Genomic DNA, 27,741 nt, shown 5'->3' with positions numbered 1-27,741 from the left:
CACTGATTTTGTTAGCCACAAAAAAAGATGATATAATAAGGAATTCAATTTAGAATTGCACTTTCCTCAGCACCTTATAAGTAGAATGCAATGTCTTTGCAAGTACAGAGATGACTCTTCCTTGGACCTCAAATCACTCCTTCCTCAAAGTATAGCTGACTAGATGCATTACACCAGTGATATGCTAACCATAGATAGTATACATATTATTGTCCTCATTTTACAGGTGAAGAAACCAAGGCCCAGAAGGGTTAAGTGATTTGCCTATGGTAACATAACTAATAAGCAACAAAACCAAGTTTCAAACTAAGGTCATATGATGCTGGGTACAGACTCTTTTCTACCATACTACACTGCTTCTCATGTTGCCTCCCAGCCAAATACCTAATTAGATTCACTATGCTTCACAAATCCTTTTTGCCACGGAGAGTATAAACAAAGAGTTATTTTAATTGTCGGTTTTTAATATGAGTTTTTAAAAAATGTAATTAAGAAGTATTTATTTTTATTTTATCTCACCTGTCTTTCCCACTCTCCAAGCCTCAATTTCAAAGGAGGGAAAAAACCCCAATCTTTTGTAATAAATATGCACAATCAAGCCACATACACTCCTATGCTGGATATGGTCAGAAATGTGTGTCTCATTCATTTTCTTGAATCCATCACATCTCTGTCAGAAGGAGGATAATATAGCTCATCACAGGTCCTCTCAGTCTGTGGTTGGACATTGCATTGATCAGAGTTCTTAGAATGTTGCTTTTAAGGTATGAATTATTCTCCTAGATTTATGTTTCTGGCACCCAGCAGAGTGTCTTGCATAGTAAATGTCTAAAAAGATGTTTTTTCATTGGTTAAAGATTCTGATTCTCTATACAATAGTAGTATCTTGTTGGTACCTTAAAAGACTTAGGTAGCATGTTGACGCCATCTACTGGTGTATTGAAGCATTCTGAGTTAGTTCCTGTCTATTGCTCTGCAGTAAAACTCTAGTATTGTAGACAAGCCCATCAATTATTCTACCAGATCTGAAGTGAGAATTACCTTACATTGACCTTTCCATTCCATGACTGAGCAGAAGTTTAAAAGGAAGTCTTGTACGTGGACCATTCTAATGGGGGAAAGGAAGGTTAGGGTGTTTGTGGATAGGAACAGCCTCTTGAACATGGTTTGATAGATTGGAGATAGATATTATGGTAGTTGATGACACTGAGGAGCTTGAGTCTGAGAGGTTCAAAGGGGATATAGATTGGGCTAGAGAAGTAGACTAAGAGTGAAATATTGGAGAGGATGATTGGGGGAAAAGAAGAGTAATCTGATGGTACATAGATAATAGCAAGAAGGAAGGAGTAAGTTTTGAAGCCAACCTAGCTTCTGAGTAAGGACATGAAAGTGGCAGTGGGAGAACAAAGAGTATGACAACTCCTTCTGCTGACCCTATGGCTCAGGGGGTGGGAATTGCCAGTCTTGGAGGGAGATGTCCTGTGACTTGGTATCTTTCTGTAAAAGCTAGGTTTCAGTGAAAACCAGAAAATTAAAGGGATAGGAGAGGAAGGGATTAAGTATTATAGAATCAGATATTTAGAGCCAGGAAAAAATTAGGAAGGTAGGTAGCATAGTGGATAGAAAGATGCACTTAGACTCAGCAAGATCTTAGTTCAAATGTGACCTCACATACACTCACTAGTTGTATGATTTTAGATAAGTTATGTAATGTCTATCTGTCTCAGTTTCCTTACCTACCTTGGAAAGTTGTTGTGAGGATCAAATAAGACATCAAATAAGACAATATTTGTAAAGTGCTTAACCTAGAGCATGCTACATAGTAGGTTTTATGTAAATATTCATTCCTTCCCCACCCCCAACCACCTTAGAAGTTATTTAATCCAAAATCCACATTTTGTAGCTAAAAAAAACTAATGCCCAGAAAGGTGACCTAAAATCAGGTCTTTTGGCTTCAAAACTAGATTTCTTTTTGATTGCATGTGCACCAACATATTGAGGGTCCTGGGGGGGGGGTGGGACATCAGTTCTTCAGGTTCCTGTCATAGACCAATGACCAATGATAGTAATCCACAGAAGGCATCAGAAAGACATGAAAGACCTGGGGTGGGTGGGTGTCTATTCCCAGATCTTTGATTAGCTAGCTCTGAGACCTTAAGCAAGGCATTGTACCTTATTCTCAGTTTCATCATCTATAAAATAAGGGAGTGGATGCTACAATTTCCAGAGTTCCTTCTTGCTATGTTTCTATCATTTGAATACTTTTTTGGGGTTAAAAACAAAAGAGAAACAAAGTGCATATGCAGAGTTATGTTTTTAGATATAAAGAAATGTAAAAGGCAATGTATGTAGTACCAAGATCCCCTTACCATGGTGTAATGTAATACCAAGCAAAGGCAACTTCCCAGGTTCAAAATACCAGCATAGGTGCTCTCTATTTTATTCAGTAACAAACCCAGAACAGAGAAGATCAAAACATGACATCATTCAAAATACAGTATTTACTAAGTATGATTAAATAATCTCCAAGTACTACCCCACCCCAGGATCTTCCAATCATTCAATCAATTACAAAGTCTCTGTTCTAAATACTTCTAATGTATCAGCAATGCCATATTCACAATGCCTATAGAGATTACAAATATGCTGATATAATTATCCATTACAAAATATGTCATGTTTGCCATATGAGGAAATAAACTAGAAAATTTATTAAGATACCAAAAGACTGAGTCCCAAAACCAGAAAGTGAAAGCCATCAGAGTTGTTATGATATTGGCACAGGTAGATAAAGTAGAAAGCACCCACATTTTCAAGCCTTTAAAACAGAACAGGCTACCTCAGGCAAAGGTCCTCCTCTCCCCACACACAGCAACCACCCAGCGTCCTGGAAGCGCGCTCCCAGCAGCTCCGGCCCCTGGCAGTCCTCAGCAGGAGTCCTTAGCAGAAAGTCCTTAGCAGTCCTAACTCAAAAAGGGCTTCGCGCTGCCACTGCCTCTGCTGCTGCCGCCGTCACCACCACCGCCAGCCAACGCAGGAACGCTAGCTTGGCTTCCGCTTCCTCTTGCTCCGCCCCTTCCTGCTACATCAGCAAGTCCAACGGGGCATGGAAGATCTTTAAATCCCATAACCCTTACACATGGAGTCTAAGTTAAATTTTCCTCCAAAAGTCAAGGTAACTGGCTATGTTTTGACTGACTCAGATGACTAGACCCAAGGTGGATCACCATTGACATGGCTTCCCAGATGTTTTAAGCTATATTGATGTGGCTGTCTGGTTGCCTCAGTTTACCAACATGGAGCTCATTACATTTACAGAATATCTTAGACTTACGTGAGTCACCCTACCACTGTGCTCCTGATAGATGTGTTTCTGTATGGAAATGAGGGATGCCACAACTTCCCTAGTGAAGTACTATGTCCTTGTTGAGTGTTTTTTCCCATCCTAGGGCCAAGTAGGTTTCCTTTTGTAAACTATTAAATGACTTATTAGAATTTCATTTTCTTATCATTTCAAACCTGAGCTAACAGTTTGTCTTGAATTAGGTGAGACCCATTAGAGTTTTGTAGTAGGTGTTGATGATTTGCTCTGGAAGAGAGAATTTCCTCACTGAGGGTTCCATATAATGACAGATCAGTACCAAATAAGCAAATCAATAAATAGCAAAGAAAGGAGTATTTAATTGGCAAGCTAGGACTTGTGCTTCAGGACTTCAACAACTACCTATAGGGCTGTTGTGAGAACAAAATAAGGTAATATATGTAAAGCTCTTAGCACAGTCCTTTGTGCATAGAAATCACATAGTAGTAACCTTCCTTCCTTCCTCCCTACCTCCCTTCCTCCCTCCCTTCCTCCCTTCCTTCTGTCCTCCCTCCCTTTCTCCCTCCCTCCCTTCCTTCCTTCCTTCCTTCCTTCCTTCCTTCCTTCCTTCCTTCCCTCCTCTGTAATTTCTATGGGTGGCACAATTGCCCTCCCAAGGAGCATCTCAACCTCTCAATAGACAGAATTCACCAATTATTATAGCTAACAGTATTCCCCATCTGTTCTCTCTTGTGCTAAGCCTTTTCAGTCTTAGCTTAGGCTGGTCCTCAAAAAAAACAGATACACACCTGCCAACCAGTCAGTCCTCAAAACCTCTTGTGCTTGACAGGTACTTTGAGGGTTTACTCTTTGCTATCACAGCCTTCAAGAACCCAGAGTTGGGGCGGCCGGGTAGCACAGTGAATAAGAGCACCAGCCCCAGAGTCGGGATGACCTAGGATCCAATCCGGGCTCAGACACTTAGCACCCACCCAGAAACACCTGGCTGTGTAACCTTGAGCAAGTTACTTAACCCCAATTGCTAAAAAAAAAAAAGAAAAAAAAAGAACCCAGAGTTACTTCTAAGTCCTAGTGATTCATTGAAGGAAGAAGTTAGGGGAGGATAAATTTACATGTAAAGAGAAATAAAAGGCAGTCTCTGCCAAGGGCCAAATGAAGGACCCAACAGCAAGGAATTGAGGAAGTCAAAGGAATCTCAGCAAAATCATCTCAAAGGAATTAAGGGATGGAATTTAACCTGGTCCTTTCAGTCCTCAAGGCAGTCTGTCTGGCAGAACTGGTGCCCTGCCCCCAAGTCCTTAAAAATGTCAGTGTACCTTCCTAAGCACCTGAATTATTTCCTAGGAAAGGGGAGCCCAACAACATTTGCCATATTCCACAGCAGTGAGGCTTGTCATTCATTTCAAATTGACAGGAAGGAACAATATTTTCACTGCAGAGCATAAAATTGGGGCTTAAGTGTCCCCATTCCCCTGAGAGTCCTTAGAACAAGAAAACTGGTGTGTTTATGTGATTGTGGAGAAAAATGCTCTTCTGTCCTAAAATTATCTTGGCTCAGGTTCAGAAGTAAATGTCCAAAATTAAATTAAATATTAGAGTAGTTAAAATAACTGACCCTTCTCCCTCACCATGCCTCCCCCTCTTCTTCCTCCACCTCCATCCACTTTTCCAACTTGTAAAGGCTATTAAGACTCTATTCCCTGGAAAATGTAGACCCAAAGAGAAATAGAATGTCTTCTACTATAAAGAATACTAGGCTTGAAATCAGCAGACTTGAGTTCTAGTCATGCCTTGGACATTTATTAACTGGTGACCGTAAACAAGTCACCAATGCCAGCACCTGAGTTTCCTCACTCAGGGATATCACTAAGAGTCATTTCCCAGTGAGTGAATAGTCAAAGAGTATGAATAAGCAGTTGAAAAAGAAACTATTAAAAAGCATTTGAAAGATTGCTTCAAATCACTGATAAAAGAAATGCAAACCAAACCAACTTTGAGGTTTCACCTCATGTCCAGCAGCAAATTTGCAAAGAAGACAAAAGATGGAAATAGTTAATGTTGGAAGGATTGTGGAAAAGAGAGGCACATAAACATAAATACATTTGATAAAGCTGTGAATTGGTCTAACCATTCTGGAAAGCAATTTGGAATTGTATTAAGAAAGTGATTAAAATGTCTGTTCCTAGAGATACTCCTGTTAGGCATACATCCTAATGAGGTCAAAGACACAAATACCAGTCCCGTATACATCAAAATATTAATAGATATGTATTTGTGGCAGCAAAAAAACCAAACCAAACCAAACCAAAACTGGAAAGAAAGTGGATTCCCATCAATTTGGGAAAACAAAGTGGGCTGCATGAAGGTACCAGGGAAGAAGAATCAGGCATATTAAATACTAATATATCATTTAAAAAAAGCAATGAAAATGTAGAACTAAGATAAACAGTTCACTTCTTTCCTTCCCAGGTTTCCTACACTCTTCAATCTAGTGGCACTGACCTCTTTGCTGCTTGTTACATAAAAAACTCCATCTTCTGATTCTGAATGTTTTCTCTGGCTGTCTCTAATACGTGGAATACTCTCCCTCTTCATCTCTGCCTCCTAACCTCATTGGCTTTTCTTTAAGTCTCAGCTAAAATCCCACATTCTGCAAGAAGACTTTCTTGATCCCCCATAGTGTTAATGCCCTCTGAGACTGCTCCCAATTTATCCTGTCTGTGCTTTGTTTGTACATGATTGTTTTTATGTTGTCTCCTTCATTAATTAGAGTGTGAATTCCCTGAGGAAAGGGATTTTTTGTTGTTAACTGTTATTGCTGTTGCTGTTCTTATTATTATATTCTTTGCATGTATGTATGTATACATATATGCATATGTACAAGAACTTAGAACAGTACCTAACACATAGAGGGTGCTTAATAAATGCCACTTTATCCACAGGGAAGAATGCTGTTGAATAAAATGAGAAGAACTAGGAAAAGAACACATTCAATGATTACAATGATGTGAAGGAAAAGAATAAAAAAATACAAAGTGAAACAGCACAGTATTATAATGGCTAAGCTTGGTCCTGGAGAAGAGATGAGAGAGGGTATGTAGCGCCCTCTCTTCTTTAGAGAGGTGAGATGCTACATGTAACGTCAGAATCCACTGTGACATTTCTTAGTTTTACTAGTTTATTAGCTTTAATAGTTTATTAGTTAATTAACTAGCCCCTTCTCTCTATTTTATTATGTTATAACAGATGGCTTGCTAGGTAGGAAGTGAGGAGGGATACATTTGGAAATAAAAGTAATATAAAAACAAAAGCTAGAAACATACTTAAGCCACCACAACAACAGAGATGAGGATCCTTGCTTCATAGAGTTGCTGGGAGAAGACAGCTCCAACAAAGCGCTATATGAACATGAGGGTTATAGGGGCAGGCATTGGATACCACTGAACCAAGGCTGGCACTTTGGAACCTGGGACTTCTTCCTGATGAACCGAGAGTTCAGCTCCAGAAGTCAGAGGCAGGTTGTCCATGGAAACTTCTAGCCTTTATCCCAGAACCCAGATGACTTCTTCCAGCTGGCCCCACAGCGATTCAAACCTAATAAAAGAGCTCTATGGTAATCAGGAAGCAATCTGGGAAAGTGTATGCCTGTAGAAATTGGAAACCATGTGTATGTCTGCATGTGTGTGTTGGCGTGACTCCCCCCGGCACCGCTGCACCTCATTCTGACAATTATTAAATGCCTCACAACAGGTTTTAACCCAAGTCCTCCGAGAACCATTTGGGTTCTTGTTTCCTGTAAGAGGAAGACGTCAATGATGTTAGCACAATTTGATTTGGGCTTTTATGAAGTAATAAGCTAATACCCTTGCTCTCCCTCTCAATATGGAGAACTTGAGACAGCAGAGTAAAGAGTTGTTTTTTTTTTTTTTTTGCTGCATTTTCCCCCATAAGGTTCCCTCTACCATTCCCCTTTCCCTCTTTAACTCCTGTCTTCCCCCACCCCCACCCCCAGCTACTATAACAACACAATCCTGAGCTCATTCCCAGAATAACAGCCTCATTCACATAAGCCTGGGAGGAGGACCTCTCCCTGGCCATGTTGGCCCTGTGGCTCTCTCTTTGCCCATATGTGTTCCTTGTCTGGCTGCTGTGAGTTACCCAACAGCCATCCCATTTCCTGCTAAATCTTCTGTATTCCCACTTAGAACTTCCAGGGCTCAAGCTCTGCAGGGCCAGCAGGAAATATCATTTTAGGTAACCATCCTATTTTCCTGTCAACTTCCTTCCAAATAGTTTCTGGAAAGCTCAGTTCTTATCCCCTTCTTTTAATGCAAATGTATACAAAAAAGGTCTCTTTGGGAACTTCTTTGGGTTCTGAAACTCTCCAAAGCAGGCTTTGCTAAGAAGCCATGAAGTCTTTTTCTCCATGTTTCAATTACTTCTTTGCCTCTCCCCTGTTGCAATTAAGACCAGAATTTCAGGTACCAGACTTCTTGGAGGTAGAATTTTATCCAGAAGTAGGGCATCAGACCCTAAGGTCCAACCGTAAGTCAGGAACCCTTCTCCATATAAATGATCTTCTCTCTGGGCATCTCTCCCACCTAACACCTACCTATTCCCCCACTCCCATCTTGAGATAAGACAAATAAATTGGTGCTGACTGAGTTTCATCAGGACACTTGTGGACCCCAATCATCAAATTTTTCTTCAACTAGAAAATGGATCTAATCTCCCTTCTTCCTTGGTGTTCTAGAGAGAACAAACTGACTCTTCTCTCTAATATTATAGGACCCTTAAGTATGGAAGCCCTAGATAATTGGTATTTTTCTATTCTGTGCCTAAGAAATTACTACCTGACCACTGCAGAAACCAGGCTTCCCAGAGAAGGTACTTCATTCCTGAACTTCCTCCTCACCAGTACTTTGTGGACCTTTTCCAACGTTCCTCTTACACAGGGGACTCGGGAAGGGAGTAGGCATAGCCCTTAAACCTCAATGACTTGTACAGACCTAGACTCTGCTGCCATCACTCTGCAATGACTCTTCCTTTGTAAATCACTTGATTTAGTCTATATCAACCTATGCAGATATTTTTTTGTAATCATCTACTAGTTTTCAATTATTCTTCCTTTTACAAGGAATTGATTACCGGGCTCAGGCTTCCTCACCACCCAAAATGCTGTTCTCATATTTAGAGTCTAAACACACTGATGTCATTTCAAATTCCCTGGCTTCCCAGTTCATCAGTCTCCTAAACTCCCACGATCTACATCTTGTTTCTACTTCAGCCACACATAGTAATAGTCATACCCTTGATCACCACCCATGGAACACCACTAATAGCAATCTCAGCCCCTAGTACCTGTCTTGGAAGTTCCATCTATTCAACCACTACTCCTAGCACCCACTTTTTCTCTCTAAATTCTCTCTGGGTCAGCCAGTATCGATCACCTGACATACCCTCAGAGTTGTAAAAAGACAATTTACTTAAAATAGAAATGCAGGGTAAATAGCAAAAATAATATGACATATTATCAGCAGAATAAAAGAAAAGCTATTTTACCCATAAATCCCCAACCTAAAAACACCAAAAGATGGAATTATGGAGCAAATCTATAGAAACCAAAGAAGAATCTGTCAGATAACAAGGAATGGGGCAGCTAGGTGGCACAGTGAGTAGAGCCCTGGCTCTGCAGTCAGGAGGACTTGATTTAAAATCTGGCCTCAGACACTTTCTAGCTGTGTGACCTTGGACAAGTCACTTATCCCCAATTGCCTTGCCTTCTTCCTTCAAAAAAAAAAGGTAGCAAGAAAAATCCCACAAAGGGAAAAGCTTTGTGGAATAACTTCAGAGAATGTAACTGCTTACAATTCTCTCTCACTCTCCTCACCCCCACCCTATTCCACAGACCATGTATAATTGTTACGAGTCATTTCACCAGCTTGTGGATTCAGGATATAGATCTGGAGTTCCCTAATAGATTTTTTCATAGCAGTGATGCAATCTGAGACACCCCATCCACAGAGAGGCCAAGAACAATGATACTGTCCTTCCATGTGAAGAAAAAGCAATAAAACTTGGGGATGGGGGAGGGAGAGGAGAGTGGGTAGGACAATGCAGAGTTAATTAGAGAGGAAAGGGTTTTTGGCCCTAAAGGAAAGGGAACTTGAGTCTTATCTGGTATCAGGCCTGTTCTCAAAAAGTTTGCAATAGAAGGATCCTACACTCCCCAAAGGAAGCTGAGAATACCCATTCTGGGGATCAACGTGGGAAAAAATGTGTATGCTTCAATAGTGGAAGGTGGAAAAGAATATAGAGTGAGGAGAGAAGCCATAGATGAGCTACTAGAAATATAAGAAAAGGAAAGATAAAAAACCTAAGGGAGAAAAGACTAGGTAAAAAGTGTAAATTCAATAGGGATAAATGAGTCTTCTATTTGAGTACAAAATCATCTTGACAAGAACAAGACGGGGAAGAAACGGAGAAATACCAATTGTTCTGAAAGTGATCTGGGGAATTTAGTGTACTGGGCAGCTAAGTGGCACAGTAGATAGAGTGCCAGGTCTGGAGTCAGGAAGACTTATCTCCCTGAGTTAAAATCTGACCGCAGACATTTGCTAAGTGTATGACCTTGGACAAGACACTTAACCCTGTTTGCCTCAGTTTTCTCATTTGTCAAACGAGCTAGAGAAGTAAATGGCAAATAACTCTAGTATCTTTGCCAGGAAAAAAATAAATGAGGTCATGAAAAGTCAGACATGACTGGAAAATGAATGAACAACAAAATTTAACATTAGTTAACAGTGTAATTTGACAACCAGCACAGCTAATGTGGTCTTGGGCTACATTAAGAAGAAGGAGGTGCTAGTACTATTATTGTCCTCTGCCCTTGCGAGATCTCATCTAGGTTATTAGACTTAATCTTGGGTGCCATGGTTTAAGCTGAATTGATAAACTAGAAAGTGTCCAGAGAAGAACAACCAGGATAGAGAAGGATGATTTGAAGAAATTGACTATGGAGAAGAGAAATCTGGAGAACACTTGGGAGAAGGTAGGGATGTGATGACTGTGTTGCAACATTTGTATGTCATTTAGAGGAAGAATCAGACTTGTTCTGTTTGGTTCCAGAGGGCAGAAGCAGAAACAATGGGTGAAAGTGGCAAAAAAAAAAGTTTAGGTTAGATATCAATAAACATTTCCAAACACCTGGAGCTATGCAAGTACCAAATGAAGATACTTACTGTCCAGGAGAAATCAGAACATTCCTCTCAATTTCACACTTGCCGCTCCCTATGAATGGTTTGGGCAAATTATCTCCCTGAAAGCCAAAAAGGGTTTGGCAGTGGAGGCAGGGAGGGATAAAGGACCCTGACCACATGGGAGAGGTTAGAGGAAAATGAGTAAAGGTGCTGTCCAGTTGATCCCTCAGATCAGCCTGTGGGCAAAAGTTAGATAGTTGATAGGGGGGCATTTAGAAAAACTTGTGGATCATAAATCTCTGGGTCAGAAAGTATGATTTGGTTCATCTAGGAGTAAATATGCTCATTAGGGAGAGGTGGTAGACTAGAGATTAGGAGAAGCTGAGTGAGGGGAGGAGAGACAACATCTCAGGCCAAGGGACAAATTCCAAGGAAGGGGATTATAAATCACCAGTTTTTGCTTCCAGATACAATTTATACAGATGTCTTGAACCATAAATGTATTTCTGACTTTCCTTTCCTGGTTACTATCTTCCTGATATTATCTTTGATAGGCCAATGATTTCATTGGGCCCTGACCGATTTATGATCTTGGAGACACTCCAACAATTCTGACTTGAAAAGTGATGATTGCTTTTTTTTGGCTGTGATTTCCTTTTTTCCCCCTTTCTTAGAGCATGCCTTGATTATTGTTCCTCTTAAGTGTTTTATTTGTTAATACCTAGAAACAAAATCAGACGCCTTTACTATTAGGTGTAAAGTGTGATCTCAGTCATATTATGGCCACTCTATGAAAGAGACAAAGAGGTGGAATGTTTGTACCTTACTCATTTACTCATTCTCCTTAGGACTTGGGCCTTAAGGGGCTAGCTAAGCTGTATGATGTTAATGATTTAAAGCACATGCATAGTCCTTAATCATAGAGATCTGGAATGGAGATAAGCTAAATATACCAAGGCCCCATTTTTTGATGACTCCTGAATAAATCTTTGTTGAAAAGGAAGCATAGCTCTTCAGACCTGACAGACTTTAATTCCATGTGGGCTTTTGGGCAGAGTAGTGCCTATTAATATATATCCTTGCTAAGTATTTATTTGTATTTAGTAAAAAGTTTTTTTTTAAATCATCTGCCTCAAATTAGGAGAGCAAGGAATAGTTTACCTGTCAGATCTATGGAGAAGATAAGAAGAGATAGAGAACATTATAAGATGTAAGATGGATAATTTTGATTATATTAAATTAAAAAGGTTTTGTGCAAACAAAATCAATGCAACCAAGATTAGAAGGAAAGCAGAAAGCTGGAAAACAATTTTTTACAGCAAATATTTCTGATAAAGGTCTCATTTTTCAAATATGTAGAGAACTGAGTCAAATTTATAAGACTACAAGTCATTCCCCAGTGGATAAATGGTCAAAGAATATGATCAGGAAATTTTCAGATGAAGAAATCAAAGCTATCTATAGGCATGTGAAAAAATGCTCTAAATCACTATTGCTTAGAGAAATGCAAATTAAAACAACTCCGAGGGACCACTTTATACCTAATATGACAGAAAAGGAAAGTGATAAATATTGTAGAAGATATGGGAAAATTGGGACACTGTTGTTGGAGTTGTGAACTCATCCAACCATTTTGGAGAGCAATTTGGAACTATGGCCAAAGGGCAATCAAACTGTGCATAACCTTTGATCCAGCATTACCACTACTAGGTCTATATTCCAAAAAGATCTTAAAAAGAGAGAAGGACCTTACATGTACAAAAAAAGGGATACCCATCAATTGAGGAAAGGCTGATCAAGTTGTGGCATATGAATGTAATGGAATGCTATTGTATTATAAGAAATGATGAGTAGGCAAATTTCAAAAAAACCTGGAAAGATTTACATGAACGGATACAAAGTGAAGGGAGCAGAACCAGAATAACATTGTACACAGTAACAGCAACGTTGTGTGATGATCAATTATGATTGACTCATCTTTTCTCAGCAATAAAATGATCCAAGACAATTCTAAAAGACTTAGGATGGAAAATGATATCCACATCCAAAAAAAGAACTGATGGATTCTGAATGCAGATTGAAGCATATTATTCTCACTTTCATTATTTTTTCATAGTTTTTCCCTTTTTGTTCTGTTTCTTCTTATACAACCTAATATGGCAATATATTTTACATGATTGCACATATATAACCTATATCAAATTGCTTATTGTCCTAGGGAGGGGGGAGGGGAAGAAGGAAGGGAAGGATGGAACTCAAAATTTTATTTAAAAAATGAACGCTGAAATTGTTTTTACACGTAATTGGAAAAATAAAATACTATTTAAAAGAAAAATAAATCATCTGTCTCACTGACTCAATTTCTCCTGATCCTGAACCTGCATTTGAAGCTAGCATTTGCCTCTCCTAAAATATATTTCTTCTACCTTCCAAAATTCAAGTTCATTTTGCTTATGTCTTTTTCCTCTTCAGTCTACCTTCCCTTTAAACCACCTCTCCCATGTTCTTCTTGCCTACTTTTTTTTGAATTGAATATATTTCTGCAACAAACTGTGTGTGTGTGTGTGTGTGTGTGTTCAAACATCTTACTCCACTTCCCATTTGCTTCTCTGCATGGTTTCAATTCCACAGAATAAGATGCTGCTGTGCTGGGTACCACCTGGTGTCCCATCCTTTTTTGCCTCCTTTTGTCTGTTCTCTCCTGCCCCCTTAGATTCTTGAGAGCAGAGACTATATTTCTTTTTACTAATTGTATCCCCAGTATTTAGCACAGTGCCTGGCACATAGTAGGTGCATAATAAATGTTTATTGGATTGAATTTTGGCTTTTTCAGATAAGCAAGGTCCATGAGATGGAACCCTCTCCAATAGCCCAACTTCATTTTTGAATATTTTTCTTCTGGCATACTCCAATTATCAGAAAAAGGAAGTCCCTCATTCTTCTTCATCCTTTCTTCTTCAATTTATATATTTTTACTTTCCTTTTCCTTATTCTTTTAAAATCAACAAAATAAAACAAAGCTAAACTCAGATCTTAAGAGCATCTTTCTTAACTCCCTCTGTGACCATTGAAAGCATTGGGATTCCTGTCTCTTAGAATATTATAACCACTTGATCTTCATTTACTTTTAAGTTATTTTTGTTATTATAAACATGAAAAATATAAAAATGATTGATACTTTCTTATATGAAGAATAAGAAAAATACACACACACAAACTCTGAATCTCTGAAAATACATATTGCTGGGTTTGGGGGGTATATTTCAAATTTAATATTGTAGTTCCAAAGGGCCTCAAATCCACTGGTGAGTTAGCTGGGCATCTACCCCAAGCAAGTGAAGACTTCCCTCTAACAGAATGAGTAGATGAGAGCAATTTGTTTCAATAGCCATGAAGATGGCTGAAGGAAATGCTGTGGGGTATTTAAAGCTTGGTCAAATAGTGCCAGTGAAATACTCACAGCACCGATGGTGACTATGAATATGCTGGCATAATTCTTAATCATAAAATATAACAGACTCTCCATATATAAGACCTAAGCAAAACATTTATTCAGATATCAGAAAGCCAAATCACAACACCATAAAACTGAATTAATCATGGCAACAAAGAAATCTATACACAATAACACTGCAGAGAGCAACACCATCCCAAAACCTTCCCACAAACAAACACTCATAAGCCTAGCTGTCTGCTTGCCTTCCTCCTCTCTTTCCACCAGCTCTAATTGCTCTGACTCCCAGCTTCCTCTGGGCTCTACTACACCCTTCCTGCTCCACCCATTCAGTAAACTCCTCTCACTACAGGCTCTGTGTGATTACATTTGGCCTATTAAGGGACTAATAAGATCTTCAAATTACCTTAGGCCTATTAAGGGGCAGGGAAGATATTCAAATTCCCATTATACATTGACACTCTAAAAACATTTCTTCATTTTGTAAGTATTACTATTATCGCACATGTTTCTAATTCTGTCTCTCCCACTTCACTTGTAATAATAAATATAGTCACTCTAAACAAATCCACACAGTGGCCATGCTTGGAAATATTTGTCTCATTTTGTACCAATAGTCCATCACCTACTTTTATGACAAGAAATTGGAGGCATGATTTATCACCTGTATTAAGGAAATGTGTGATTTGCTATTATATTGATCTTAGTTTTTAAAATTTTCATAGTTGCTTTCCTTTATATTATAATCTCTATAAAATTATTTTCTTGATTCTATTCATTTTACTATGAATTAGTTTATGTAGGACCTTCCAAGTTTCATTGAATCCAGCCCATCTGTCATTTCTTAAAGTACAATATCCTATTGCATTTATAGGTTCACTTTATTTCTACTGCTTTATTACAACAAAAAGTATTGCTATGAATATTTTTGTATATATGGGTCTTTACACCCTTTAATCTCTTTGGGCTATAGGCCTTGTAGTAGTGTCCCTAGATGAAAAGATATGCAAAGTTTATTGGGGTACACTTCCAGAAGGTTTGAACAGGGCATTATTATGTTTATTTTACCATTATCTTTTCATCAATTGTCATTTTCCTCACATATAGGAATCTAAATGCCAGATTTAGAATCAGGAATCCTTAGACTAGCTGTGTGACCTTTGGAAAGATGATTTCATCCTCAATTCCTCATCTATAAAATGGGGATGATAATAGCAACTATCTCCCAGCATTAATTGGAAGATCAAATGGGATGATATATATAAAGCTCTTTGTAAATCTTAAAATGTAATCTCCTAGATATTATTATTTTCTGTTTTTTAAAAATATTTATCAATCTGATGAATATGAGGTAGAACCTCAGAGTTGTTTTTATTTGTATTTTCCATAATTAATGATTTGAAACATTTTCCATATGATTGTGGATTGCTTTCCTTTTTAAAATAACTGCTTGTTCATATCTTTTTACCAATTATCTATTCGCAAATGGCTCTTGTTCTTATATATTTGTATCGATTCCCTATGAAAATAAAACAATTAGAAAAAATGATAGAAAGATTTTCTTCCTCAGTTAACTATATTCCTTCTGGTTCAAACTACCTTGATTTTGGTTGTGTAAAAACCCTTTCAAATTGTGTCTAATCAAAATTGTCCATTTAAATTCCTGTGATGCTATCCCTGCCTTGTTCGGTCAATATATTTTCTCCTCTATTCATAGTTTTGAAAGATATCTCCTTTGCTCCTCTAATTTATGATAAGACCTTTTATATTTAGGTCATGTATCTATTTGGAGCATATATCCAGAGTGAGTATACAGAGCGAGATTATGGTATGAACATAATTTCATCCAGGATGTCTTTCTGTTTTTTTTTTTCCAAGATTTTTTTTGGGGGGAGCGTCAAATACTAAGTCCTAGAGAGTGTTTTGTTCCTGGGTACTGCATACTGTGAGATTACTCTTCCAACCCACACTCAGATTAGCCTCAGATGAGGCTATAGAGTAAAATTATTGCTTCTCCCCTTAAGTTTCTAAGGGTGAACCTGAGGAATTGGAGGCGGATTCTCTAATATTTTTGCTTACAACTCTCCATCCAAGGCCCCCATATCAATTACAATAAAAATCTCTGTAGTATCATTTAACCAATTAACATCAACCAATGTCTGCCAAGGGATAGCTAGGTGGTGTAGTGGCTAGAGCTCCAGGTCCAGAGACTGGAAGATCTAAGTTCAAATTTGATCTCAGATAGCTGTGTGACCCTGATCAGGTCACTTAACCCTGTTTGCCTCAGTTTCCTCATCTGTAAAATGAGTTGGCAAAGGAAATGGCAAACCACTCCAGTATCTTTGCTGAGAAAACCTCAAACGGGGCCACAAAGATCTAGAAATGACTGATGACAGAACAACAAATTTCAGAAAAAGAAATATTTACTGAGAAGATATAACAAGAATGAAAACATAAACATCCCACCTGGGAGAAGATTCTCCTCTACCACCTCAGCCTTGGGGAGAATGGGTACAAATTTAGAGGTTTCTACAAAACAATCCCCCTAATAAGTCCCCTTCTGGGTGTGGCGTGGACAACTGATCAGGATGTTCCTTACTTACTGAACATCATGTCTCACTGCCAGGCTGGGTCACACATGTCATTGATCAGGGCTGACTCCTCACCAAACTTGGCCATTGTTTCTACCAGCTTTGGTGACTGAGGGGAATTGCAATGGCTCTTCCATTTTTGGAAGATCGCAAAGTTGACACCTGATCTGTTCCATCTGTGACACTTATTCACCTAAGATCAGGAAAGAAACCTAGAGACAAAAGAAAACAGCACGATAATAGGTAACATTTGTATAGCACTTGCTATGTGCTAAATCTGCACATATATCATCTTATTGGTTCTGTATTGGACAACTGAGAAAGCAAGACAGCGAAACCAATTATAATTTGATAGGAGTGTTTATTAACCAGCCGATGACTGCCTCCCCAATAGGGAAGACAGCACTGAGTCTTCTGCAAGATACACTTATATAGAGTTAGGTGTTGCTAATCAACAAAATATGGTTCCAAGGGGGGTGTAATGCCGTTAATGCCGTTTTTAGTGAAGCCTCGATTACCTAGCAAAGCCCTGGATACAAACATAAACAGACCTGAATCTGGGGCATGTTTCTAGCAAAACAGGTGAAACGTTGGTTCCCTCACTATTATGGCCTAATAGGTGGTTTCCAGGGACCCTGATAGGAGTCCCCTTCTAGCAGGTTGCAACTGGGAGGGGGCTTTGGTGTATAATTTCTGGTGGGCACTTCACTCCTCCTTTTTTCTGTTCATAGCTGAAAATCGGACTCAACGGAGTCCAGGGGACTGTTCTCTTGCACTAGGGCTGCTGTACCCACTGCTGCTGATCCTGCCATACCAAGGCCAACTAGGATAGGGACTAAAATGGGGGCTGCCAGCAAACCTGATTCCCCAAGGTGTTCCACTTTTCCAATACTGTTTGGTCCAATCCTAAACTCTGATGACAACTGGATTACATGACTTAAGACTATTACAATGAAATGAAATGTGGTGGTCACTGCTGCCACCAGAGACCTTGTCAGCAATGGTTACACAATTCCAATTGACACAGTGATATTTCTGGGTCCCCCCACAATCAGGAGACCCATCCTCAGGGCAGACATATGACTGGATTGACCAAAGGCTGCTTCTCACTGACAAGTTTTTTCTCACTTTTCTGATTTTCTCTTTTATCTTTCTCTTAGCTGTACCTCTCTGGTTTTTCCTTTTTGCTCTATGTTCTGGGGTGTTTTCTCCCTGTTCCATTGTTTTCCAGGAGTCCTTAGCAACCTTCTTTAATTCCTTGGCACTGGAACAAGCAAAATGATTATTTGCAGAAAGGGAGAGATCTCTTAGATGGTACTGAAGTTGGGGCTTCATGGTACAGAGTGAACTCTATATTTCAGGGGGAAACCCTCCATTTTTCCAGACTCATCACACTCAAAGCACATTATCAGCATATACTCTATAAAATAAACCTCTATGAATGCTTAGCTGTAGCAGACCTTGGTTATGGGGTGGTCGATTTGCCTGGAGCATTGAGGAGAGGGTTTGGGGAACTTGAAGTAAAAACTTCAGGCTCTGCTTACTTAGAAAGGTGAACTTCAGGGTACCTGGGGATCTAAAACTTGCTGATGGGAGCTAGATCAAGTACCCTTTTACTAAACTATTTAGGCTGTGGAAAGAATATAATTTTAGGCTTAATAGCTCAGATGTAACACACACTTTAGTAGCTCAGATGTATCCCAGGCTTAGTATATGGGATAATGATTAACTTGTGTTTGTACCTTTGTTTCACAAGCTTCTTTTCCCTTGTCTAACTGTTCCAATGTCATTCAGAAAAAATATTCGATTCCAGGGATTTAACCTTTCAGGTAGGCAGATGACAAGCCCGTGTAGCTCTGATGTAGCTACTGTACCTTCCCCCCTTTTTCTTTTTGGAGGAAGTTAACTCAAATTAACTTCACTGCAGCCCTAGCTCAGTTATAGCCAGGACAAGAGGGAGAAAAAAATCTTAATGGCAGAGAATAGCTGCACATGTTCTGAAGTGGTGAGGAGAAAGAAACCTTTAAGGCCCCATTTTTGGAAGCAGGTTCCCTAGGCTTCCACATAGGCTGGCAATAAACAAAGCATATTGTGCATACCATGAAGACTAGGCTGTCAGTGGCCAGTCACCCCATTATACTTGTAATCATATAATTCTAGTGGGGATCTTGGTATCTGGAATATCAGATATTATATGTATTCTGCAGTTATTTATAATGAAATTATCTATCTCTTCTTGCTTTGTGTTGTTTGTAATATAAAGAAGCATTATTTGGGGAGTTTCTTTTCATCCTGCTTCTTCACTGAAGTTATTAACTATTTTCATTAATTTTAGCTGATTGGGGTTCTCTAGCTATAAAAAAGATGATAATTTTATTGCCCCTTTCCCTTTATTTCTTCCCTCAATTTCTTTTTCTTCTTCTGTGGAGACAGCTAGCATTTCTAGTACTATATCAAATAATAATAGTTTAACAATGGATAGCCTTATGTTATTCCCCTATAAAATTTTTCCATTAGATAATAATATCTCTTTGCCTTAAATAGATTTATTTTTGTCCAAAACAATATATTAATTCATATTAAAGAGCAGGTAGTTTTCTTATACTTACTAATGTTTTCAACATACAAGAATGTTACATTTTTAAAAAAAAATCTACATTTTTTATTGGTTTTTACTGGTTTTGTTGATAATATGGTCTATTAATTTATCATTTTCATTATATTGAACCAACTCTGCTACCACATAAAAATCCAACTTGGCCAGAATGAATAATTTTTGAATATGCTATTGATACCTTTTTGCTAATATTTTATTAAATATATTTGAATTGATATGCATTAGAAATATTGGCCTACAAAGTTTTTTCTCCATTTTACTCTCCCTGGTTTATGTAAAAAAAAACATACTTATTGCATAGAAACATATTTGTGTAAGGGATGTAGTAGGATCTCCCTTTTTCATTTTTGAAAAAAAATAGTATTGGAATTATTTTTTATCTTTGATTTAATTAACTTTTAAATTCCTCTGATTCTGAGGGTCTTTTATATGAACATTCCTTCATGCTGTTAATATGAACTAATATATTGTTTTGGGCAAAATAAACCTATTTAAAGCAAAGAGATAATATTATCTAACGGAAAAATTCCAGAGGGTGATAACATAAGGTTGCCCATTGTTACTATTATTATTTGATATATTATAAAAATGCTAGCTATCTAAATGAAATAAAAATTATACGATGTTACTCAATTTCCACCCTGAGATTTGATTACTTACATTCTTTATTGCTATTTTCTTTTAATCTATTTTTATATTTTTATAAAAATTCATCCTTTTCATTTAAGTTATCTGTTTTATTGGCATGTGTAGCAGCAGGTACCACAGGGTCCCCAGGGTGGCTGCCAACACAGGTTCTTAGATTTGCTTTTCTAAAGGAAAGTAACTCAAAATGGGTTAACAAGCTTACTTTAATCAAACATATATCATTTACCTAGTTCAGGGGAAAAAGGTCAGCACCCCGAACTTCAGAATATACAGACAGAAGTTACAAACAGATCAAGCAGACAGACTTCCAAACTGTCCAACCATTACATCCATACCACATCACAGTTACCACAGAGAGAAGCATCAACATCTGGGTTTTCAAAACCAGGGGGGGCTCTCAATGGCTGCCCAGAGTCTCATCCGGTCAAATCACACAACACTTCTCAAAGTGAGCCCCCAAAGCAAAGCCTCACATCAGGGGTTATATAGCCTTCTCCTGGGTCAGAGAATGTAACCACCCTCTTGAACCACTGCCCAATCACACAGCATCAAGGTGTGGGCATTCCTGAAAACCAAGCCTCCTGACACAGGCTCCATGTGACCACATTCAGCCTATTAGGGGGCAGAGTATATTTTCAAATCAAGGAAGGTTCTCAGAGTCTCTTAAATCTATCAAAGGGCCTAGGGGCAGGGAAGATCTTTAAATTTGCATTTCCATTACAGCATGTTATTGGGCAAAATAATAATCCATTATTTTCTCTCAATTTTTGTTAACTTTCCTTGTTAACTTTGTAATATTGATATTTAGTTTCTCTCTCTTTCTATAGTCAAATTAACTAATATTTTCATTAGGGTTTTAAAAAATCTTGCAGTTTTATTTAATAAATGTATTTTTTATTTTTAATTTTGTTTATCTCTTCTTTGATTTTCCAAATTTACAGCTTTGTATTTGGTTGGGGGGGGGAGAGGGTTCTTCTTTTCTTTAAGTTCTATGCTCAATTAATTGATTTATTCTTCCTTTCTGTTGATGAAAATGTACAGATATAAATTTTCTCAGAAGAATTGTTTTGGTTACATCCCCAAAGTTTTGGTATTTCATCTCATCATTTTCTTTGATGAAAATATCTATTGTTTCTATGATTTGTTTGTTGACACATCAACACATAAGGACTGAATGACAGTCTTCATTTAAGTTTAAATCACTTCTTCAAATTCTCTTCATTGAATGTAACATGCTTTGTGACAAGTAAAGGTAATATTTAATATTTCTATCTTTTCCCCTTTGTTTATAAAGTTTTTATCATCTAACACATAGTCAATTTGTATGAATTTTCCTTTCTTTTCCTTTTCAATAACTGCTGAAGATCTGCCATATCTAATTTTTAAAAAATTCTATTCAGATCCTTAACATTTTTCTAATTTATATTTTTGTTAAGTTTGTCCAGGTCCAGAAGTGGGTACATTGAGGTCCTCAATTATTTTTGGTTTTGTTTTTCACTTTTTTATGTAATGCAAATTAACTTTTTCCTTCACATGAATAGATTCACTCTATGCTGTTTGGTGCATTTATGTTAGTTAGATATTAATATTGTTTCATTAGCTTTTAATCATAAAATATTTTCTGCTTTCAGAAGATTTTTCCTCAGAATTGGAAACTGATAAGAATAATTTTTAGAAGTATTATGGGTTTTTTTTAATCAGAACTAGATGAACTCAACATACCATATCAGTAAATACATATTTCAAATATTTAGACAATGAATTTTTTCAGAGAAGGCATCATGTTCTTAAATAGATACATACATATTATTCAAAGAAACCAAATTCTCAATGTCAAAATGTTATTCTTAGTGTATTTCAAAGTTTTTCTACATAATAACATTTTCATTCCACTTTTTAATACATCTCTGTTGGAAACATATGTATTAATTTTATCCAAAGGCTTCTTGCTTTCCAGTTTTGAAATTATAGGAAGCGTTTCAAATTCAAAGTCTTTATCCAGGGTACATATGTGATTTATGTTCTTACTGGGTACAAACAAACAAACACACACACACACCCCTAAAAGTATAAACTTAGAGATAAAATAAACCCTGGTCACTTTAAGGAAACTGCAACGCAAAGATGAATGTGCAAGTAATTATTCAATCAAAATGAGAATTAAAACAACTCAGGATGACTATAATCTAAATAGCTTCTGATTAAACATTAAAAATTTTCTGTCCTGAGAGAAAGCAATAAAAATACCTTACTCATTCTAGGGAAATCACAGTTAAGACATGAATATGTCTTCCATTCTAACTTTTAATGAAAATATAATGGAAACACAGAGATTTGGGAGGATTAATTTATTTTATTTCAAGGCTTCATGCCTTCCAATTTTGAAATTATAATATACATGAAATAAATAAAGTCAGTACAGGGTTTGAAGAAACTTCTGTACTGCATAAATGCCACCTATATAATATCAGAAACTATTGGTATCAGTCAAAACAAAGTCAAGAATTTCCTAACATTATTAATAAAGTACAATTATAATAAAATTTTCAATGTTCAATTTAATAATTCTAATAAAATGCACAAAGAGAAATTTCATTAGGGAAATCATTATACATATGTATATAAGCACATATACACACCCAACTTTGTTCCCAAGTGATTTACTTCATATTAAAAACAATCTACATATATTTTAAATTTTTCTATAGTGATAAATTAAATCCTTTTCCCCTAAAGTTAACCAGATTACATATAAAGAAATCTATCTGCTTAAATTGAAAGCTAAAATTCACCAAATGATTTTCCTTTTCTTACTTTAGGACTTTCCTTCTGTGGGTGAATGTATGTACACACACATATACAGACAAATAGACACACAATATATATACACATGTGTATATATCACTTCTATTTATGAATTTCATTAGAATTATTAAATTGAAAATTTGAGATCCAATTAATTGTACCCAGCCTTAGTAATGATCTATTGAGGAATTCTTGACTTTCTTTTGCCTGATAATGGAAGTTTATGTCTGTATATACATATACACACATATATGTTTTAAATAGATAAATATTTGTATTATATTCATGTAAAATAAAAGTTTTGACACAAAAATTTTCTACTCTTCCTGGAATATATACCAGATCATGCAATGTTCTCTATTTGACTATCTTTTTTATTAGATTTCTCTGTTTTCTTTCTTTTTCTTCTCCCTCTTTTAAAGAAAAACCCAATTCTCAGTATTTGACAGTCTGCTTGAACAATTCTGAAATAGATATCTAAGTTCTTTTTTAAACAGCCAGGGGAGCATATTTCTTTCTTCTTTTGGCCAGGTAGTTTGGTTTTTAGTTTTAGTTTAGTTTAGTTTTTTTCCTTCCCTACCTCCATTTTCTTAAGAAGAGAAAAGGTAACATATCTGATTTTGCAGGGAAACAGGCCTGAAGTAGCCAATTGCTTAGACTCAGATGATTAGTAGGAATCATCTCATAAGTATTTATTTTGGGCAGTCAAGGCAGCTTACTTTTAGCCGAGCTTCAGCTAGTCTGAAGTACTTAAAAATTCTTCAGTGTTTCTCTTCTTGTCTTTCTTTGTATTTTCAGATTTTAACAAATGAGGGTACAATGAAGTGATTGTTAACACACAAGAGTATCAGTATTTTATTTCAAGACCTTTAATTGACTTTGGGAATCTTTAAAACTATACAATTCAGACTATTTCTTTTAGATATTTCCTCATACTAATGTCCACTTGAGGTTTTAGAAGCTCAAAACTAAGTATACTTTTCAAAAGAGAAATTTTATCTGAGTCAAAATCACCTTGTAGTGGCCACTGTATAGAACATAACCACCCTGAATTCTTTGCAGTCTGCAATATCCTAGGATCAGTGTATACTTACTGTACATAAAACAGGCTGGAATACATTTTCTGGGACAAACAAAACCAGAAAATCTCTGGGACCCATTTTGCTTCTCAATTCTTATGGACCTCTATGCTCAAAGTCAAAATATAGGAGGTTAAAGAGCCTCATAGGCTTCCTGGGTAGAGACAGAAAGTCACAGGTTAGGGTCAGGTTATGAAGGGCTTTAAATGTTAAACAAAGGCATTTAAATTTGATCCTATAGGTAATAACCACTGGAGTTTACTGAATAGAGGGGTAACATTATCGGACCTGGGCAAGAAAGTCACTTGGGCAGCTGGATGGAGGATGAATTAGAGTGGGGAAGAGAAGTGAGAAAGAGAAACCCACCAAAATGCTATTGCAATAATCAAGGCATGAGGTAATGACAGCCTGCATCACAGCATTAGCTGTGTGAATGTAAAGAAGAGAATTTGTGACCCTGGACTTCAACCATCCCCAGTCTGATTTACTCATTTCATTTGCTTAGCAAGCCCTCTTTATAGATCACACAAAGCTGCATTTCAGATCAGATCAATGATCATCAATCATCAACTTGTTCATGACCTCTGAAATATGTGTCTGAATTCATGAGGTCTTTGTGTGTCTATGCATTTCTACTCCCAAATGTGAAATATCCATCTCCTGAAAGAAATATGCCACTACTCCTAGAAAATGGTTAAAGCAATATATTGAATTCCTTGAGCCCCTTGAGTTCAAACTCAATGACACTTTGTGGTAAGAGAGACATGATATAGTGGGAAAAATACTGGACAGGAGACATGAAGTCAGGCATCACTGATTTTAGTTCAGTTCTACCACTAATTGATTGTGAACTTTGAAGAGACAATTTTCTTTTCTATGCCTCAGTTCCCTTTTCTGTAAAATGGGATGAAGTGGTTAGCCCAGATGACCTCTTAGGTGCCTTCCAGCTCTGACATTCTATGCTGGTTGGTCTCCCTGCCTCAAGTCTTTCCAAACTCCAGGTCATCCTCCACTCAACTGTACAATTAATCTTCCTAAAGCACAGATATGCCCATATAATTTCATAATTCATTAAGCTCCAGAGGCTTCCTATCCTCTCCAGGATCGATTACAAAACCCTCTGGTATTCAAAGCCCTTCACAGTCTGGTTTTCTTCTGTTTCCAGTCTTCTTACACCCTAATCCCCTCCAGGTTCTCTGTGATATGGTGACACCAGCTTCCTTACCATTCCTTACACAAGACACTCCATCTCCCAGCTCTAAACATTTTCACTGGCTATTTCCCATTATTGAATACTTTCTTTCCTTATTTCTGTCTCCTGGCTTCCTTGGCTTCAAGTCCCAGCTGAAATTCCATCTTCTACAAGAAATTCTTCCTGACCCTCCTTAATGGTGGTGATTCTCTGTTAGTTTTCTCCAATTTATCCTGCATGTCTCCTGTTTGTATGTAGTTTTAATGTCTCATTAGACTGTGAACTCCTTAAAAGCATGGGGTATATTTTGCCTTTCTTAGTACTTGCAGCATTTAGCACAGTGCCTGGCACATAGTACGCATTTAATAACTGTTTACTAACTGACTGTCCTAAATTTTTAATATTATATGTTTTTTTTTTTTTTAAAGCAATAGGGGTTAAGTAACTTGCTCAAGGTTACACGGCCAGGTGTTTCTGGGTGGGTGCTGAGTGTCTGAGCCCGGGATTCGATCTCCAGGTTTTCTCAACACTGGAGACGGTGCTCTTACTTGCTGTGCTATCTGGCCGCCCCAATATTATATGTTTTAATGGCCCTCCCAACTATGATACAATTTGATGGTTCTTCACTGTACCATTAATGTATTCTGGAGTTCCTCCCAGCTCTGACATTCTACAGTTCTATGTTGTAATACTCTGAATTTTCATGTCCTTTCCAGTTCTAATATTCTATGGTTCTAAAATAGCCTGATCTTCTGACTTCAGTGTGCGACTTTTGACTGTTCTGCCCAATCAAGAGATGGCTTCAATGGCATTCATATACTCCTTTGGAGTTGAGACAGTTGGTGAATAGGGACAGAATTTAATAAGAAGCTCCATGCAGGTCATATATAGAAAGAAAACCTTCACACCCTCAGCAATATTCATGGCATTGTGTTTTTTTAGTAATAAAGAACTGGAATCAAGGTAGATACCATTGACTGGGAAGGGACAAATAAATGAAAACATAAGACCATAATAAGATAATACTTCTCTGCAAAAAATTATTACTAGAAAGAAGGCAGAGAAGAATCGAAAGGGTTATGTGAACTAATACAAAGTGAAGTAAGCAAAACTGGGAATACACACACACACACACACACATATATATATATATATATATACACACATATGCAATAATTATGACATTGTAAAAGGAAACCAAACCAAACCAAATGTTGTGGAACTATAACGATCATGGCTTAGCCATAGAGAAGAGATGGGGAAAAGGTGTAACTCTCTCCCTTCTTGGCAGAATTGGAGGGACTATAAGAGCAGAACATTGAAAATATTGTTAGATGTTGATGAGTTGGTCAGTTTTGTAGAACTGCTCTTTCCCTCTTTTTTCCTTCGTTATAGGGGGTAGCTTTCTGAATGGGAAAAAGTAAAGAAGGAGGCAAGAATTTATTAAGCATCTAATATGGGGCAGGCTTTGTGCTAAGTATTTAACAAATATAATTTCATTTGGTCCTCAACATAACCCTAGGAAAAATTATTTATTTTATTTTACAGTTGAAAAAACTGAGATCCACAAAAGTTAAGTATCTTGTCCAGTGTTACATAACTAGGAAGTATTTTGGGGCCAGATTTGAACTCAGGTCTTCCTTATTTCAAAGCCAGTCCATTATCAATTGCATCACCTAGCCACCTTTTAAGGAAATAGGAAGGGATACACACACACACACACACACACACATACACACACAAATGTACATAAAATCAAAAGTTATCATTTTTTAAAAGCTATTCAATACTTAGGAACTCTTATGGTATATCCATTTGACAAGGTATGTGCTAAGTTCCCTTTAAATAGGATCAGGATCGTGCTTAAACTATAACATTCAATTTAAGCCTGGGAAGACAAGACAAATCCCTCACCCTCTACATTTAGCAGAGCTAACAAATTATATGAGTCCAACAGTATATTCAATGCTCCTCATCCATTGCCCTCCACTCGTCTCTCTTCCTTCTAGACTTTACATATAGTAGGAACTGAGTAAAGAAATGATGACATCTTAACATGAATGAATTAGTGGATAAATCCTTCTCCAATTATTTTTGTATAACTCTGCTTGGTGAGAAATAAGTTTCCTCTGAAGCTAGACTAGGGTCATAACCCTTATCACCATCAACCTTTCCTACTACCTCTGCTTTGTCAAGAGTCTGTAATGCTGTCAGACTGAAAAGGGAAAGGGAGGTTATGTTTGTGCTACATCTTAGTTTTCCCCCCTCCTAATGTCCTCCTGTATTGGTGGGGGTTGTAGGTATTTGCAATTACCTGAGAAATGAAGGTTGAGGGTATTATTTAGTGGCATCGGGAAATAGCATCTGATTGGGCTATGAGTGGTTTGTGAATCAGCCAGTGACTTCATTGAGAATGTGTCCTTCCTGTGTGTTTGGGTAAAACTATCCAGTGAGAAAGTGGTGTGTTTTAGGTGAGAATCTGTGTGAAAGGAGAAAGGAGAGAGTTTTGGTAGAAAGTGGGAACGAAGCAGCACATTTGAAATTTGACATGAGAACAGTGGAAATGACCTGAGAATAAATTTGAACAGACAAGGTATTTGATCATAGACTTAGATCTGTAATGGATAGTAGAGGTCATCCTAGCCCCTATGTGTCATTTTTCAAGTAAAGCTCTGATGCTGAGAGAAAAGTGAATTTACCCAAGGTTATACAGGTACCAAGTGTCTGAGCTGGGATTTTAACCCAAGTCTAAGTTTGGGTTTCCTAAGTAAGTGTTACATAAGTGATTATCTATCTATCTATCTATCTATCTATCTATCTATCTATCTATCTAT

General features: G+C 37.4%; 1 protein-coding gene across 3 annotated transcripts in view; it reads left to right on the top strand.

Annotated features, from left to right (window-relative positions):
- The window catches only part of LOC138174066 (plasma serine protease inhibitor-like), an 85,404-nt gene that overhangs the window by 10,821 nt on the left and 46,842 nt on the right, over positions 1 to 27,741 (top strand). The gene's annotated exons all lie outside the window — the stretch shown is intronic.

Source organism: Petaurus breviceps, unplaced genomic scaffold, assembly GCF_028583685.1.
Source record: "Petaurus breviceps papuanus isolate PSGF00001 unplaced genomic scaffold, PetGlider_PUasm1.0 685, whole genome shotgun sequence".
NCBI lineage: Eukaryota > Metazoa > Chordata > Mammalia > Diprotodontia > Petauridae > Petaurus > Petaurus breviceps.
This window is presented reverse-complemented; position numbering and strand designations above follow the sequence as displayed.